Here is a 17,411-nt window from a genome sequence, read left to right as displayed (position 1 = left end):
AGAAGGTCAACATCGTCATCATCCCTTAGGTGCCAGTTCATCTAGTGGTTGAGCTTTGCAGGCTAATCTTTATCACTGAAAGAGAACTGGGAGTCTTTACAACTGAAATATTATCTTTGCTATTGTTACTTCTCTTGCCTGATAACAGTCTGTTGTTTCTGCATTCTTTTGTTCACTTAAGATTATTAATTACTGAAACCTGTTTAAGGGCAAGCATTGTGGCCAGGCTTAGATCACAAAATAGCTTAGGCGAAAAATGGCTTCTCCTCTGTCAAAAAGCTATGTCTGGTTTTCCTTCTCTGGGGAGCTCTCTCTCATCTGCTTACAAAGGCAGAAAAAGCCAGATAGTAAGGGGGGAGTATAAACAGAAGTGCGAAAGAGACACAGGGAGACTTCCTGGGTTCCTGTCAGTACTCCAGTTCCTGGTTCTGAGCTCTGCCTGAGCCTCAGCTGCATCCCTGATTCACTCCAGCATCTTCAAATACATTCCAGTATTTTGTTGACCAGTGGGAGAACCCAAGCAGTTATTGAAGCCAGGAATCCTAACCACGGGCGAAGGGATAAGTACAGAGGGTTGAGTGTTACCAGATCTAAGCCCCAGGGCAAATACTTGGAACCAGCCCTGTTGTCTGGAGCTGGCTCTTCTGATCAACTTTGGTTTGGAAATTGGGTTGTGGGTTGGTCAGATGAGTTTAAAGGGCTATGAGGGCTCATGAGGTCTTGTTCCTGTCACTCAGGCTTTTGTGGTTCTAGATTCTTCCACTGAGACAAATAGCCTTGGACACACAGAAGCCCCCTTGCTTCTTGAATACTATTTGACTTTGACAATAGTTTGGTGAGTGATGGCTGCTGCTTACAGGTCAACTATCAACTGGATAAAACCACTACATTTTTAATCAGGTAGGTTACCTTCTAAAGGTAGGAATCATTCATCTGAAACTGAACCACCTACTTCAGAATAGCTGTTTTGGCAAGTGAACTGTTTGCCCTAGTATTTGCTCTTAATATCATTTTAAACATATTTTAATGATAGATTATGACTTAGAAGTGATTCATTTTTATTTTATAGGTGTCTTGACAACAATGTAATTTATGATATTCTATGTACTTGAGAATTCTAAAATTTTACAACTGAGCAATATGATGCTTATTAAATTTTTGATCAGAAAAATACAATGGTAAAATTCTTCAGGGTTGGGTGGACTGGAGTGGGACAATTATTTATTTTTGTTAAAACTGTTTCTTTTTGGATTCAAACAGTAGTGACTTAAGGACCATAGCTAAATTTAATTCCAAGGAGAGTCAATTCAAGTGTCTCTTATAATCACTTCACCCGGAATTTACTTTTACTGCCTTTCAATTTTAGATTTTCCCCCCTTAGTTTATTATAGCTCTCTCTAAATTATTTTATGAAATTGGAATGAATTGGAAATAGTTTTATACCTTGTTTTTTCCCATGTGTATAGTCTTAAAATTACTCATGTAAAGCAATTTAGGAAACTTATTATGAGATATTTCAAACATACATAAAATTAGAAAAAAATTACAACAAGCACCCTAGAAAAAACACTTATAATAGAGAACTGCTAATATTTTACAAAATTTAATTCAGTTTTACATTTGGGGGTGGGGCACTTTAAAGTAAATTATACTCCTTGATGTAAGTTTATAGCAGATGCTTGCTTGAACCTCATTTTCTGGAAGTCCAAAGTCTGGCCATTCTGCATAAACAATTCTTCAGAGCAGTTTTCTGGCACTCCCTTCGTTTGAAAAAATGTACATCAAGAGAAAGCAAGTCTTCTCTTTCACCTCTTAGGTGTAAACTGATGAAACTTACTCAGCAGGGTTATGACTCAAAGAGCTTTGCCCTCTGTATACTCAAAACATGTAGTTGAACTGAATTTCAGTTGTTATTTTAAAGGCACACGTGACAAGTGTACTTTCTTAGTCTCCCTGAGAGCAGTATAGTGTTGTAGGGGTGAAAAAGTCAGAAAGGCCGAAGTGGAAGGCGCGATAAAAAGCCCTCACTGGGGCAGACTGTCTTGGTTTGAATTCCCGACCGTTCAGGGTCTTTTGGGATAAAGTGTCAATGCCTCATTTATAAAGTGAGCTGCCCTAAGGCCTAGTTCAAATAAAGAAGTAAAATGTTCACCAGAACCAGCTGGAGTGCTTATTAATGAAGTGGGAGGACGCCCCGCCTCTCCCAGTACGGTTTCCGATTCTGTAGGTCTAGAATTTTTTTGCATTTCTAACAAATTCTCTGGTGATGGTGACGCGGCTGGTCCTAAGGCCACAGGGACTGCAAGTGGTTCGTGGCACAGGAGCTCAATAAATGTTCACTATTAACATAACCATCTAAGCTGTCCACCAGCAGGGGCCACACCATAGGGAAGAGCGACGGCCTCTGTCCAGATGTTCCTGCCAATACATCACGCCTCCTCTGCACGGAATAGATTAGCACAGAGAGGCAGCTGGAGCAGCGATGTTACTGCCTAATGGAAGGGGACCCCTGTCTCTAACTTCCGCCTCTGGGGAAAAGCAGAGGCCATCCATCCCCGGAAACCTGCCGTCTCAATTTCCCAGCCGTTCGTTTTTAGCCCAGGCGGGAGCCTGTCCTCCCAGCAAACCCAGGGCCAGCGCAGCGATTCCCCGGGGCGGGGCGGAGGCAGGTGCGGAGAGGGGGCTGGAGCCCCGTGGGAAGGCGTGGCGAGGAGCAGAGCACTCTGCTCCAGTCCCGCCAACTCGCAGGTCCGTTCCGATCGCCCGCGGGCCGATGGCCGGGCGGAAGATGGCTGCCTGGAGCTCCACGGACAGTCACGTGTCACCGCGATACAGTCGCACGCCCCCTCCCCCGCTCAGTGAGTCCCGGACCCCGCGGGACGCGCAGCCCCAGGCTTCCTCTCCGCCGCCGGAGTACCGAGCGGGATGGCCAGAGAGGGGGCGCCCCGCAGCCGAAGGCCAGTTCTCTCCGCCATTGGCCCCTAACGCGGGCGCAGGAGTCGGGCTCAGAGAGCGGAGAGAAACCAGCCTCCCGGCGACCCGCACCAGGTCAGTCTACTGGGCATGCGCAGGACTCCCGCCCGGGCGGGCCCGCTCTCCAGGTTTTTCCCGCAACTCAGCGGGGCCCGCGGGAGGTGGGGCCGGGATGGGCCGGGGCGGGGCGGGGCGGGACGGGGCGGGGAGACCCTGACACGGCTTGAGTCGTCCCTGTTCAGACTGGAGCTATTCGGGCCTTCCTATCCCTGACTGGCTTCGGCGGGGTCGCCGCGGCGGTTTCATTGATTTTGGGGTGGGAACCTGGGGACGGAGGTTTAAAAATGGGTCGTAGAGTCTGAGGTCCGCCTTTTTTTTTTAATGAATGCTCAATTACGACTTAATCCCAAGTGTCGCACTCCTAGGCTCGGTGGGGAAAAGAATCCTTGGGTAGCTCGCAAACTCGTGCCCCTGAGCCCGGTCTCCAGAAGGCCGTTTGTGTTTCCTGTTCTGACCAGCTCAACTCTTAAACTCTCTGGCTCTGCCCCAAGTGGCATACTGCTGCTGACGGTAAAACTCGGCTCCCGTCCCGCCTCACTAAACAGCTCCCTAAAAATGTGCAAGTGGGCCTTTCTCGTCGTTGGGGAAAATGCCTGCCTCTCGAGCTTCTAATTACTTGGAAGTAAAATAACAGGGGCCAAGCGCCAGTTGCCCCTAGGTGCGCAGTCTGGCCCGGGTCCCGCCGGGTCGCGGACAGAGCCCCCGCGGACCCCACCCGCCCTGTCGGTCCTCCCGGCCGCCGCGAACACCCGGAGGAGCGGATTCCCGTTGCGCGGGAAGCTGGGCCGGCTCGGGTAACGGACTGGGCATGCTCGGCAGCCCGGGAGGCTCGCGTTGGCAAGTCGGAAGCGTTCGCACCAGCTAGGCAGCGGCCAGGGCAGCGGCGGCTGGCAGGAAGGGAACGGGAAGGGTCGGCCCTGGAAGGCTGCTCTGCCCTGGCGCCCGGCAAGAGGGCCAGAGAGGTTAATCTGGGTGCGGATCCCCGACGCTGCCCTGCCCCGGATTTCGTTCTGCGGCTGGGGGCTCGGCGAGCGGAATTCCGGCGGCTGCCGCGACTCCAGTGCAAGTGAGTCGTGGGGTGGCGGGAGAGAGCCGATCTCGGGGGTGCCAATCGGTCACCCGCCTCAAAGGCCTGGCCTGCCGCCGGGAGCGGTGTGCTGGCACCTCCGGGGCGAGGGGGCGTGAGCTCAGCCCGCGCAGAGCGGCGCGCGTACCTGGCGGGCACTCCCCCCGCGCCTCCGCTCCCGGGGGGTGGGCGCGAGGGGCTGTGCGGCGGCTGGGCTCGGGGCTCCGAGGGGGCGGGCCGCCCGCGGGGCTCCCGGACCAACTTGGGGCGGAGAGAAAGACGGGGGTGTCAGCGGGAACCTTTTCAAAGGTGCTGCGTGCAGGCTGGAAGGCTGCCTAGAGTCAGTTTGGGGCGAGCAGACGGTGGCGGGGTCGAAGAACCGCCAGGCGGGGAGTCTTAGGGCAGTGGCTCAGTGGGGATCTGGACACTCGCAGGGTCCGACCCCAAATCACGGCCCTACCCCCACAGCTCGGGTGGTGGCGTGACAGTTGGTGCCTCTGAGTCGGATCGCAGCCGGCCAGTCTCCCTGGGTTTTGGGATCTCCCCGTCCCCCGTCACGGCTCCCCGATGTCCCCAGACAACGTAACAGGTGGGACCCCTTTCCCTGAGGAGTGAGCTCCACTCCCCAGGCCGCATAACAGCCTCCAGGTTCGGGGGCGGCTCTGAGACCCCGCGGGGCTGCCCCCACCGGGTGAGGGTGTTAAGGGGTAAGGCCTGGAGGAGCCATCGGCGCATCCCGGAACTGGACATTCTCTCCCGGACACGGGTGTTCCTGAGTGAGGGGTCTCCGCGATTCCGAGGCGACTTGTCAAGGGCAGAGCAGCGACACCAGCGGCTGTTTCTCCCACCGTCTTAACCGAGACTCCAGCTTTCGGCTTCTTTTGGTGGGTTGGGTAGGGTGCCCTGGTCCAGCTAACGGATTCAGTCAGGCGCGTTCTGGTTAAAGCCTTTCCTTCTTGAGAGTTGCGAGTAAAAATCGGGATGAGGGCTGCCATGGCTGGAGAGAGTGAAGGGAATCCTTGCAGGTGCTCCTCCAGTGTTTCTTTTCACCTTCAGACAGTACAGACTTGAGCGGTACAAGCTTATGAAACCAACACTGAAGGCTTGCTTTCCGAAAAGGAAGTTTATTTTCTACGTTATGGGGCCTGCTTACTATTCTGGCACCCTGGACATTTACCTTTTTGGACCTTTAAAACTGGACAGGTTATTTTGCTTGTAGGTTTGGGGGCGTTTCTGGTTGGCTGCCTGGGTGTGGAAGCCGCAAGTGCCTGTCACGGTGTGCTGTGAACGCCCCACGCTTCCTGGCACTGGGGGCTGAGCATTATGGGGACTGAGTGGGCCGAAAGAGGAGTGGGACTGGTGACGTAGCAACGCGAGGGGAGTTGCATAGGGCTGCCCAGACACCACGAGGTGGGGTTGGTTGGCTGTTCTGACCTGTGCGTGCTGAAGGGGAGAGGGCTAGGCGTTTCATTGGTTCGGGGCGTTAAGATGTTAACCAGAGAAGCCAGGCGGGGGTTGGGTCCCCGTCTGGTCAGTGCTCCAAGGGAAGCCCAGGGATGTTTGGTGATTCAGCAGGTGGCAGCCTTCCAGCTCTGGAGCCATACCTTGGCCAAGCCAGCCAGCAAGCCAGCGGCAGCAGCTTGTGCATGCTGTGGGAGGCGCCAGCTTCGGGGGAACCTCCAGGAGATTCTTCTGCCTATAGCAGCTCACTTTCCTTATCTTGCTTTCTCTTTATGGCTGGGAGCCATGGTTGTTTTGGGTTTCTTCACTACCTCTCTTAAACTATATAGCATATTTTTGAGTATCTCCAGTTCTCTGACCCACTGGATAGCAGGAAGTGGCAGCTGCCACCATGCACAGTTTAAGTAATTATTCTGCAGAAAAATGATACCAGTATGTAAAGCAGAGAAATAGTCTTTTTTTTTCTATTTCTGCTTCAGAGACTAGAAATTTACATTTTTAGTAGAATAGGTTGTATTTCTGTAACTCTTCAGTGCTGGTAGTGAGCCATTTCAAATATCAGAAAGCATTAAAAAAATTCAAGGGATGGATAAATGACATTGAAGGGACACAGTTATGAAAACAGTGTCTCATTCATTGGAGGATCTGCAGCATCTTGTGCAGTGTTTAACTTGTAAATATTCAATAAATGTTTGTTCACCTGAAATTTAAAGAATTTTTCATAACAGAAGCTTGTCGGTAAGTTTTGATGTGTAAGGAACTTTGTATGTTTTCATAAGTCAAAATTGCCTAGGATGACCATAGACATTCAATTTTAGTTTGAAAATGGAATCCTTTTACTTTTCTCCTGTCCCTTAATTTTCAAATTGTAGCAGATCCTGCACTTCAACTGAAAAAAAAAATAGATGTCTTTTGCTAACATATCTCATGAAAATCCAAATAGGTGTGTTTTGCTAACATGTCTCATGAAAATCCAGAAGACTCCTACATATAACCGTTACAAATTCTTTTAAAACTAAAAAGTGCTCTGACTGCATATCAAATATGCTTTATTTACAAAACTTCATTTTATACAAAGCATTTCAGGAAGACTAGAGAACTAAACCTTTATCAGCCAATGGAAAGTGCTGCTGTAGAAAAGGCAAACCAGTGTTTTGGAAATAAAAATTCTGGCTTGTTTGCACAGGGGGATAATCTGCCTAGTGCTGGGTCTTTGAAGGAGGTGTGAGTGTTTGTCCAGCTCATTCTCCTGCATTTTACTTATGCAATTCTGTTCCTCCCTCCAGTTGTTAAGCTGTTTCTTTTTTCCCTAAAGGCATACTTTGCTGGCATGGCCTTGCTTACTTAAAGCTGTTGTATTTTCTCTCATAAATTCAGTTAGTGGTGATTTTTATTTTTTTCACTGCCCCATACACTTTCCAGCTGCTTAGTATGATAAACTGTTCGATGGTCCTTGGAAAAAGCTGTGGCCAGTGTGACCTTGTGGGGGCATGACAGGTTATAGATGGCTTTTTCTTTGCCTTTTTTGGTTGGTACCTATAGCCACAGCCATCTCATCTGGAAGAACTGTGAAGGCATGCCTGGTCTTAAAGATTTTGGCCTTTTTCTTAAGGCTCTTGGTCAGGAATATAAATGGTCATTTATTGTCTCCTACCACATTCCAAGAATTTTGGCTATAAAGTGTGTCATTTTAATAATCTGCCGAATCCCCAGAGGACTGTTTCACATCAGTCCATTTGGATGTGGGAGCTAGGAACCAGCATTGGGTGTGGGGGAGGGGAGGGTGAAGAAAGGGGAAGAGAAGGGCAGGTGGGGCTGGGAAGATAGCTTGATTTTGTAACTGTGACTTCTGGTTTCAGTAAGATAGAATTGAATGGTTGATCAACAAGTGTGGCTCAGTCTCTGCTGAAGTGCTCTGCTCCCCTCCGTAGTCCTCTCCCCCACCACAGATAAACACACCACACAGACACACACACACCCCCACACACATCCAGAGAGTTGCCCACAAGTCCATAGACACGTACACACACAGTCACACACTGAAAAGAGTCACAGGTACAGATGTAGACACCTCTACCCTTTGTGAAAAGCCAGGCATCCCCACTACTTTTTAAATCCTAATATATCACACAGGGAAAATTCAGGGCTCAGCAGCAAGTTGAGTTCTGGGGGCCTGAAATCACCCCAAGTTTGTATTTCAGAAAGACTTCTCTTCCCTCTCTCAGCGGCAGACTGTGTAAATGCAGGTGAGTGGGCTTTTAGAGACTCAGGGACTTGACAGACTTCGGTGGGTTTCAGTGGTTTCAGTGGTTTCAGTGGTAACTTCCAGAAATTCTTACTTTTGATAGAGCCCAAAGCCATTAAATTTTGCCTTTTGCACATTAGGAGTCTTAAGACATTCTTCCTTACCCCGAGATTACCAATGTAATCTAATTTTATTCTATCAGCTTCCTACTTTTACCCTTCACAATGAGGACTTGAATCTGCTTAAGGTTCATTTTAATGGCATAAAGAAGGAACCCAGTGTTATATTATCCTTTTCATTTTGTGAGCCAGTTTTCTCAAAATCATTAAACAGTATATTCTTTCCCTGGGATTTTAGGGGTAAATGTGTAGCCACCTCTATTATACATGCATGAGTCTATTTTTTCTATGTTATTAATAGTTATAATTTCTGTATGGTCAGCTCCATCCGTACATTTGACGTGTACAATTGGATGAATTTTGCCAGATGTGCATACTTGTGAAACCACCCCAATCAAGATCCAGTGCTTTTCCTTCTCTCTAAAATGTCCCATGGGCCCCTTTACCTTCCATCCCTCCCATGGTCCCCGGGCTCAAGCAGCCACTGGTCTATTTTCTGCCACAAATAGATTAGTTTGTGTTTTCAGATTTTGAGATTCTTCACAGGGTTTAAGTTCTCTGTTCTGTTCCAGTCATCTGTCTGTTTCTATGCCAAATTATTTTTATTATTATAGCTCTGCATTGTGTCTTATATGGCAGGATGAGCCCCTTCCTTGCTCTTCTTTTTCAGAACTTGGTAATTTGTGGACCTTTTTTCTTCCATATACATTTTGGAGTGCTTGTCAAGTTCTCAACAAAGTCTTGGAAATGTGATTAGTGTTACATTGAATGTGTAGCCTAAAAGGGGGAGAACTGACACCTCTTCCATCTTAATTTTGTAATTCTACCCATGAACATGATTGTCCTTTCTTTTTATAATGACTTTAAAAATTTTCTGTCACTTTTTTTTTTTTTACAAAACTAATGTGTTGTTTTGAGGAGAATTTGAATCAGGGCTCCTCATTCTGAACCTTATAGGAAGGCAGAGTGTAGAGGCTTTGGGGACAGATCTTGTTTCAGTCTCTGTTCTCTTTTCACTGGCCTTGAGTGACTCAGGGCAGGCTCTCTCCTTCGGTAGCCCGTTTCCTCCTTCCTCAGGCTGGATCCCATAGCCTCCCCTTTAAGGCATTTGAGCTGCAGAGGGCTTTAAAGAGATAGTGTGGGAGAGGCAGGGAGTACAAATCTTGAAACAGAGTTGCTGCTCACTGAATGTTGGTGTAACATGTCCCCTAATGCTGGCTTTAAATAGCATAAACTTTATACTTTTATTCTGCTTCATAGCAAAGAAATGTCAGAAGAGCAAAGTGAATAAGCCAACCAATTAACTGTAATACTCTCCAAGTCTACACATGCAAGTCCATGCGTCTGCCTAGTTTTGTGGGGTTTCACAGTAAGTATGGATCTTTCCAAAGAATTTTACAGCCCAGTAGAGTAGAAAAGACCAACGTACAAGAAACAGAGAATTATGTGTGACAGATGGTTTATAATTAGGGATTCAGTGAGGTGGTGCCAGGGGAGTTATGAGTAGAGAAGTTTTGACTCAACTTGAGTAGAAGTAGATTGGGAGTAGTGAAGAGGCCAGAAAAACCCAGTATAATTAGCATTTCTGTCCAGGGCCTTGAATCCCATGATAGTGGAATTTGTACCTTAATTTAAGTGTCTTAAAAATCATTGCTTTGGAATCAGTGATAACAAGTGGCTGGTAGATGCCTAGGTAACTAGTAACTCTTTGTCACATGGAACAGTGGTTAAATTGTGCCATACACCAGAAATTGACACACTGTAACTGACTGTACTTCAATTGAAAAATTAAAAATTAAAAAAAAAAAAAGAAAATAGTGGTTGAGAGCACTGACCGTGGAGCTAGAGTTCCTGGGTTCAGGTCTTGGCTTACTATTCAGGAGCTGTGGAACTTTAGGCAAGTTCTGTAAACCTTCTTTGCCTCAGTTTCCCTAACCAATATCAGTGGGTGTCATAACAGCAGGTACCTCACAGCTTGTGAAGACTATAAATTAACCTTTGTCAGCTGTTTAGTTTCTGGCACAAGGTAATCACAATATAAATGTTAGCTGTTCTTATGACTACTTATATTAATATTTATTGTGTTTCTCCTCTGTCTATCTCCCTTGAGCTATGTGAAACCTTATGCCACAGAGTTGGATGGCTTTGGTCCAGAAAGACCTATTGGAGGCACAGTCATGTAGAGTGAATTTTCTCTGCATGTTGCTGGGTTTGTGCTGGATCCTTAGGTTGTAGACTGCACAAGTAAATGCTCAGACAGTGGAGCCAGGTGCTGTCTCTGTTGGTCCTGGATGTCCTCAGGGCTCTGGCATGGAGAGATAGACAAAATCATGTGGTTAGTGTTGACCTTTAAAATAAAACAATTATTTTACCAGTAAAAAAATGGGTTTATTTGGGAATAGCAAAAATTGCAATTCTGGACAAGCAAGCCATGGCAAAAAATCATAGGCAAGCTCAACAAAGGAGAGGAATATTATTTTATAGAGAAAAAGGAGGACATTGGTAAGGGTTGTTTTGAACAGAAGTCCATTGGTGAAAAGTGAGAGTTTAGGATAGAGAGGTTTCTCGTTGACTGAGTTGCTGGGGTTGTCAGAATTCTGCAGGAGATGTAATGTGCATCTTTTCCTGTTGGAGCCTGTAATTGGAGCTTCTTTTCCATTGGTGATTCTTATATTAGGGTCTGGAATTGACTATTCTTCCTGTAATTGACATCCAGTGATACTGCATGATTGCTCCCCTCCTGGTCAGTCCTCTGACTCTAATTTATTGAGATTTCCCTTTATTAATTTTCACATTAGCATGCAGAAGGCAGGTTTTATTTTGCTGTATTCCTAGTTTTGATTAGACCTTTTGGCAAAGGTGTAGTAATCATAGGGATTCAGATTTGTTGAGGGTGAACCACATGCCAGACGCTGTCTAAGCCGTTGACAGTCCAGTGAGATGGATGTTATTATTATCCATTTTCAGAGATGAGGAGAGTGGGGCACAAGTAATTTGCCTAACAAAGTAGGAGTGCCCTGAGGGAGTTTAGTGTTTGGGGCCTTTGTCAATTGGCAAAAATTACCAGAATAAGTGTTGGTGGGGCGCCATCGTAATTACGTAGAATTGTGAAACACAGGTTAGCCCAGCTAGGCATTCCCATGACCTTGGAGGCTTACTGCCCCACATTGATGGTGCTCAGATTTCAGCAGGTTATCAGAATCACCTGAAGGCTTGTTAAAACACCCGTGCTGGGCCCACCCCCGCCAGAGTTTCTGAGGCAAGGTGTTTGGGGTGGGGCCTCGTAGTCGACATGTCTGCCGTGTTCCCAGATGACACTGGTGCTGCGGGTCTGGGACCTCTCTGAGAACCAGTGCCTAAGCAATGCTTATGTCAATGGAGAGCCAGCTGCTCCGATTTCTACTTACAGTCAGGTGAGATGATTTCAGATTCAGACATTTTAAATACTGCCTACCACATGAAATAAAAACCGAACTCACACGGTCCTGTTTCTAGGCCAGTGGAGGAATGTCTGAGCCAGTGCAGTATACCTATTGCTTTCTGTTCTTGCCGGTGTTTCTGACATGGCTAAGGTGGGTGAGAACCCAGGGTGGAGAGAAAATTTGGAAATACAAATCAAGACTTACTAGAAACGTGAAGTGCCATGTCATGCATCCCATCCTGCGAAAATGCCCTGATTTATTTTTGTTATTTTCCACCCTCCCTACTCCCTGCCATAGGCACAGAAAGGCTTTATGTTCACCATTTAACCCCTTGGGAAAATTTAGGTACAGAAAAATTAAAAATGTATGAAGATGCACAGACTGACAGTAGAGAGGCAGAAGATAATCCTATTTGACTGGGTTAACTGTAGTAGAAAACCGTCTGTTTGTAGAAAGGTACTTGAAAACAAAGAGAAAAGAAAAAGGGCTGTGTATCTGTCTCCAGCTGCCGAGAGGTAAAATAGCCACTGTGTGTCCAAGCTTAGTGCACAGGAAGTCCTCACCAAGTGTGAACCACTGTTACTACAGCCAAAGTTTTCTATTTTACAATTGAGACTGCATTTACCCCGCCTGAGCCATGTCACACGTAAAACTGAGGAATTAGAAAATTTTAAAATTGAAAGCTGTTGCAGGAAATCAGGATTTAGGATTAACTCAAGAGGAGAACATACAAATAAATCGTATTTGGGAAGAAATGTTGGTCCAGATTTTTCCCTGTGCTAGTTGTCGGGGCTCTCCTGTGACCCCAGCAGCCAGAATTTGTTTGTTTGCTTGGTAAGGGGATGTGGTAGGGGAGAGAGGATGGGAGAGAGCCGGGGGAAGGCTCCGGAGGCCAGGGAGGCCTGTTCATATATGCCAGACGTTCTCAACCTGGAGTTTACAGCGGTGGTGAACACGTATTGAGGTCTGCCATGGGCTAGACCTCTGTTACGCTTTGAGATCCAGAGGTGAGTGAGATACAGTCTAGATTCCCCAGGGGTTAGTCAGGGAAACAGACATGTCCACAGATAAAGGCTATCACCAAGTAGTGGGTACAGTACAGCAGCTGGACACCAAGCCCCTGGGGGCAGGGCGGGAGGGCTGGTCAGAGGAGGGCGCCTGCTCCCGGCTCCCTGGGTAACTGACAACCCTAGGGATATAGTAGATGGAGCCGGAATGGTGTGTTTTGGTTTTGTTTCCTTTCTTTGCGTCTTTTGGGATTTCCATTCTGAGTGAGATAGTTTTGATGGCAGACGGGATTCTGGGCAGATATATGCTGGAAGTGGTCAGCCCTCGAAGGGAACTGGGAGCTGGAACAGCCCTTCAGAACCGCTTAGGATAGATAAACAGCAAGGACCTACAACGTAGCACAGGGAACCTGAAACAAACATCTTGTAATAACCTGTAATGGAAAGGAACCTGAAAAAGAATGTAGTGTGTATATGTATAATTAATCACTTTGCTGTACACCCAAAACTAACACAACATTGTAAATCAACTATACTTCAATTAAAAAATCCCACAAAACTTAGGAATCAGAGGGAACCTGTGCTAGTCCATTTAGTCTCTAACAACTGTGGCTAACTTTTAGCTATTTCCTAGGAATGTAAAACCTGCAGAAGGTTACTGCCGTTCTCTCTTTAAGGTAAATCAGCTTTTAAAAGAAAGATTCTTCATTCAAAACAAAGCTTTGTTTTATTTGCCCTCAGTTTTTGGTGAAGTGCTAAATTCCACTTTGAATTTAGTTTTCAGTGGTTTGCATTTCTCGCTTTCCTTGTCCTCCCCTTCTCTCTCCCCTCTTCCTTCCTTAATATCCTTACAAACAGCACACAAGCTAAAGCGTACATGCCAGCACCGTGACCTTGGCAAGCTTGGGCCTCCGCTTCCGTATCTGTAAGTGGAGAGTTTGGATTAGCTGACCCTTAGTCATCTAGTCCCCAGACCCGTGAGTCCTGTGACTGGGGGACACCTGAAAAGAGTGGCTCCTGAACTCCATTTCAGCACTCACTTCTTACCTTGGTAATAAAAAAAATCTTATTTCGGAACCGCGTTCCCCAGTCCTGTCAGTTGCGTGTCCAAACCGCTTTATGGAGGCAGCAGTGAGTGGTTGATTCTTCACTGTCATGTTTTCCAGGTTGTGATTGGTGCCCCTCCTGGCAGTCTGTCTCTGTTAAAGGTGTAAAATGTGGGATGTTCAGCCTTTTAAAGGTTTCTCACAGGTTCTGTGCGAATCCACCAAGGTGGTTATAACCAATGTTATATAAGGACAAATTGTAAGGGGTATTGTGGTTAATCTCAGGTTATGGGGTGGAGTAGGGGCTCTTCAGCTAAGCCATGAGGGGCATAATAAGTTAGGAATGGAGCTTCCAAGAGTGACGGGTCAAGTGAAGGTTGGAGATGGAAGGAAAAAGTGCTGGGGGCAGACAGATGGAGAATAGAACACAAGAAAATATCCCTTAAGGAGAAGGGACCCCTCCTCCCAGCTTTGGGGGCAGTAACAGGGCCAAAGATACCAAAAAGGGGAGAGAAGCAGCAGCTGGTGGCAAGGAGTTGCTTTGAGCCTCCTGACAAACACAGTCTAATGGTTTGGGCAGAAATCTGAAAGAGAGTGGTGGTGCCGATATGCCTTGAGACCAAGAGGAAGGAGGCCTTTATTGCCCTTGAGGAAACCAAGAGGGAGAGGGAGGTGTGTGAGGACAGGCAGGCTGGGCTGGGTGGAGGAGGAGGGGAGAGGCCACAGGCCTGGCATGCTGAGACCAAAGGGGCTTCAAGAAAGAAACACCCCCTACAGGGGAATCCTCGGCCTTCCACCAGAGCCAGGCTTCTCTGGTCATCTGAGACCGAGACAGAGCAAGCAGAGACAGGTGTGACCGTCCTTTTGCGGCACTGGCTTTCTCTCATGTGAAATGGGAATAATGACCACTGCATCATCACGGTATTGTCATTTGAAAGCCCTTGGCATGTGCTGGTGGCAATGTAGGGCAGCTTTCCCCAGCTGTGGAGTTGGCCTTGGGAGGTGGCAGCAGAGACCTCCCCATATGGGGGGAGAGTGTCAGTTTCCTGTCGCTCCCTGGTTGGCATGTTGACCATTCACTTGACTAGACGGACCATGAGTGACACTCTGAGCTAGTGCTCTGGGCGTGTCCACCTGTCCCCAGCTTTGTGGCCATGTGTTGTTGAGATTTTTTTACCATGTGGCCTGTCACCAGGTCCATTGTGTTTCTGCCTGATCTTACCCCACAGCCTGTCCCTGTTCCCCTAGCTGTTAGTTCAGTCTCCCCATCCTGAGATCCCAGGTGCACAGAATGTTCCATGTATGTCGTTGCTCTCTGTGGAAGTCTTCGTGGGTGGCCTCAGTGTCCAGCATAGGCCTTCAGGCTCACTGGGACCAGCAGCTTTGACTTGGACGAGGCTGAGGATATAGGTGTGAACAAAACCAAGTCTCCACGTGCAGGGAGTTTCCTTGGTGATGGGGCGGCCATGACAATCAAGTCCACAAATGTGAGGCATGCCAGGGGTCCTGCTACCTCACCGTATAACGGCTCTGCACCCATCCACGAGGTCAGTACTTTGACATTTGCTGTACCCCTCACTGTTTGTGTAGTGACACCTGAGTTACTTTGAAAGACCCTGCAGAGTTAGCAGCAGTTGTGCTGGGCCGAGTTCCAAGTTTCCATAGGGCTCTGAACATGGCCAGCTTTCCCCTCCCTCCCTTCGATTTTAGAAACAGAAGCAGAATGGTTGAACACTCCCAGGAATGTCTCAGGCCTCCTTTTGGCCATTTGTGTGAAAGCCCTATCAGTGGCCTGGGGTTTCTTATTGGGATCTACGGGTGGGTTTCACGAAGCCACTGAAATTCAGTTTATTGTTTTGGGTATGTGCATTTTTCTGGGGAGACTGCCTAAAGCTTTCGCTAAACCCACCAGTAAGAGCTCTGAAAGGTCTGTTTTTATGCAAGTGGATGAGAAGATAGAACTGTGCCATTGAGGGCCTTTCCTTATTGCCATCGCTCCTCTTCTTAGAGGAACTAATGAGAAGTGACTTGCCTAAAGCAAAGAGGCAGACATGGGCCGAGAGCCTCAGTGCGGTTACCCGAGACTTGAAATTTCTGTGTCTTGTGGTGGGACAGGTTCAGTCATTCCTCTGAGGAGAACGAGAAGTTAAATGATATAGTTGGCATCATGGAAGACGAATTAACTCAGTGGAGGAAAGTGCGTGATGCTCCAGTAGGTTCTGTCCTCCACTGAGCAGGAGGAGCGGGTGGAGCCTCGGGAGGAGAGCAGAAGACCACTTGAGCAGATGCTGCTTCTCGGATTTCCCGCTCCGATGGGCACAACAAATAGGTCTTCAAAGGACAGTCTAGAGCTTTGGCTGTTGATGTCAAAGGCACCTGTTTTAGGAGATTCCTTTGCTTGAGAAGTCCACAGTAGTTTACCTAAATGGTGAAGTTCATGACAGTTGTCCTCCAAAATACAGGTATGGAGGGAGGGCATTGATACTTACCTACCATTTGATCCAGCCGTTCTATCTCTAGGAGTTTATTTTACGAAATAATTGATCCTAGTGAAAAGTTAAAAGCCTAAATATTCAACAGTTGGGGATTGGTTAACAAATGATATATATCCCAATAATGGAAGACTTGGCTGCCCTTAAAAATAATATGTAGAAGAGCAATCATAGAAAGCTGCTCTAAAAACATGATTATGTGCAAAAAGTGATGTATTGCCTTTGTAAGCAATAAACTATTGAGAAAATACTAGTTGGGCGCCTGCTGTCACCCAGGCGCCCTGCTGGGCACTGGTGACACAGGGACGAACTAGGCAGATACGGTTCCTGCCCTAAGCTAGTATATAGTCTGTTAGGGAAACAGTCAAGGCATATTGACTTTCTCATAAACATTTTTTTGTAAATACCATAGGACTTTAAAAAGAATGACTCCTTAACAGGCATGTTCGACTACCTGGGAAATCCAATCAGACTGGTCTCTCTATACCTGTTACTAGCAACACCGCTGACCTGAAATCACAGATTTTCGAGCAAGCCTGAAGCCAGTCACTGGGATGTCTTCCTGATCATGCTCACTGTTCAGCTGTCTTCCTTGCAGCCTTGTTTCTTGCCGGCAGTGCGAGGCTCTGTGTGAAAGGGAGGGGAGGGGTGTACCTGTCCTACTTTCTGGCTCTGCTCTCAGTGCTCCAGTCGTCGCAGGCCTTGTCACCAGCTCACCTGGAATTGCTTCTTGTCATCCGCTGTCCTCTCGTGGGCCTCCTGTTATTCTGACCGGGCCCCTGGCTTGCTGCCTTCTGTGGTGTTTGCAGCCATGTGGAGTAGTGTTTTATTCTTAGAAATCATCTAGTTTAAATCCTTTCTTGGAGCCTGGTGATTCCTGGGCTGGATTCTGTGTGTCCTGGCTCCCCGATGGGCATCTTTTCCACTAGACAGCAGCCAGGTCCCCCGCTACTCCATCACCGTAGAGACGGCTCTTCCAAGCAGATTGGCAGTAAAAACTAGCGTGCATTTCTAATCAGTGACCCCACAGAGCTGCAATAGAGGTTAATTCTCTCAAAGGCCAAAGGGCAGCAGATTTCTTGAGGAAGAAGAAATTAACCCCTGTGGTGGTGTAGCTGCCTGTCACAGCATTGAGACAAAGTAGAATTGGCATTGGTGGTGTTTGGCAAGTGTGAAAGGGCTGTGTTCTTAGCCAAACTTCATGAGCTTTTGCCGGATGCCAGCTGTGTTAGCTCTTCGGCTCCACAGAGGAAGGCGATGAGGGACTTTGCACCTCTATAGAGAGAGCAGTGGGGAGATGGGCTTGAGGACAACACACTGTGGTCAAATGCTGTGTGTACTAGTGCCTGGGACTTGAAGGATTTTAGCTAAAATGTTCAGGAGGGTATTCAGTGGGGAGGGGAGATTTGAGCTGGATGTGGAGGGGGATAGGATTGCCAGGGGCACTGCTGACATCAGCGTCTATGTGAGGGGCTCCTCCCGGGGGCAGGCAGTGCACAGCCTGTGCAACTGTCCAAGGC

At 47.6% G+C, this 17,411-nt stretch overlaps 1 protein-coding gene across 11 annotated transcripts in view; it reads left to right on the top strand.

Moving 5' to 3' along the window:
- Positions 1-2,865: 2,865 nt before the first annotated feature.
- Positions 2,866-17,411, top strand: part of SGMS1 (sphingomyelin synthase 1) — a 264,644-nt gene continuing 250,098 nt past the window's right edge. For 8 of the 11 annotated variants that reach the window (XM_072971541.1, XM_072971531.1, XM_072971538.1 and 5 more), the window contains exon 1: positions 3,837-4,099. The gene's annotated coding sequence lies outside the window, so the exon portion shown is untranslated. The other 3 variants (XM_072971533.1, XM_031682459.2, XM_072971530.1) reach the window with 3 other exon arrangements.

This window comes from Vicugna pacos, chromosome 11 (genome assembly GCF_048564905.1).
Source record: "Vicugna pacos chromosome 11, VicPac4, whole genome shotgun sequence".
NCBI lineage: Eukaryota > Metazoa > Chordata > Mammalia > Artiodactyla > Camelidae > Vicugna > Vicugna pacos.
The sequence above is the reverse complement of the archived record's forward strand: the minus strand, read 5'-3'. Positions and strand labels throughout refer to the sequence as shown.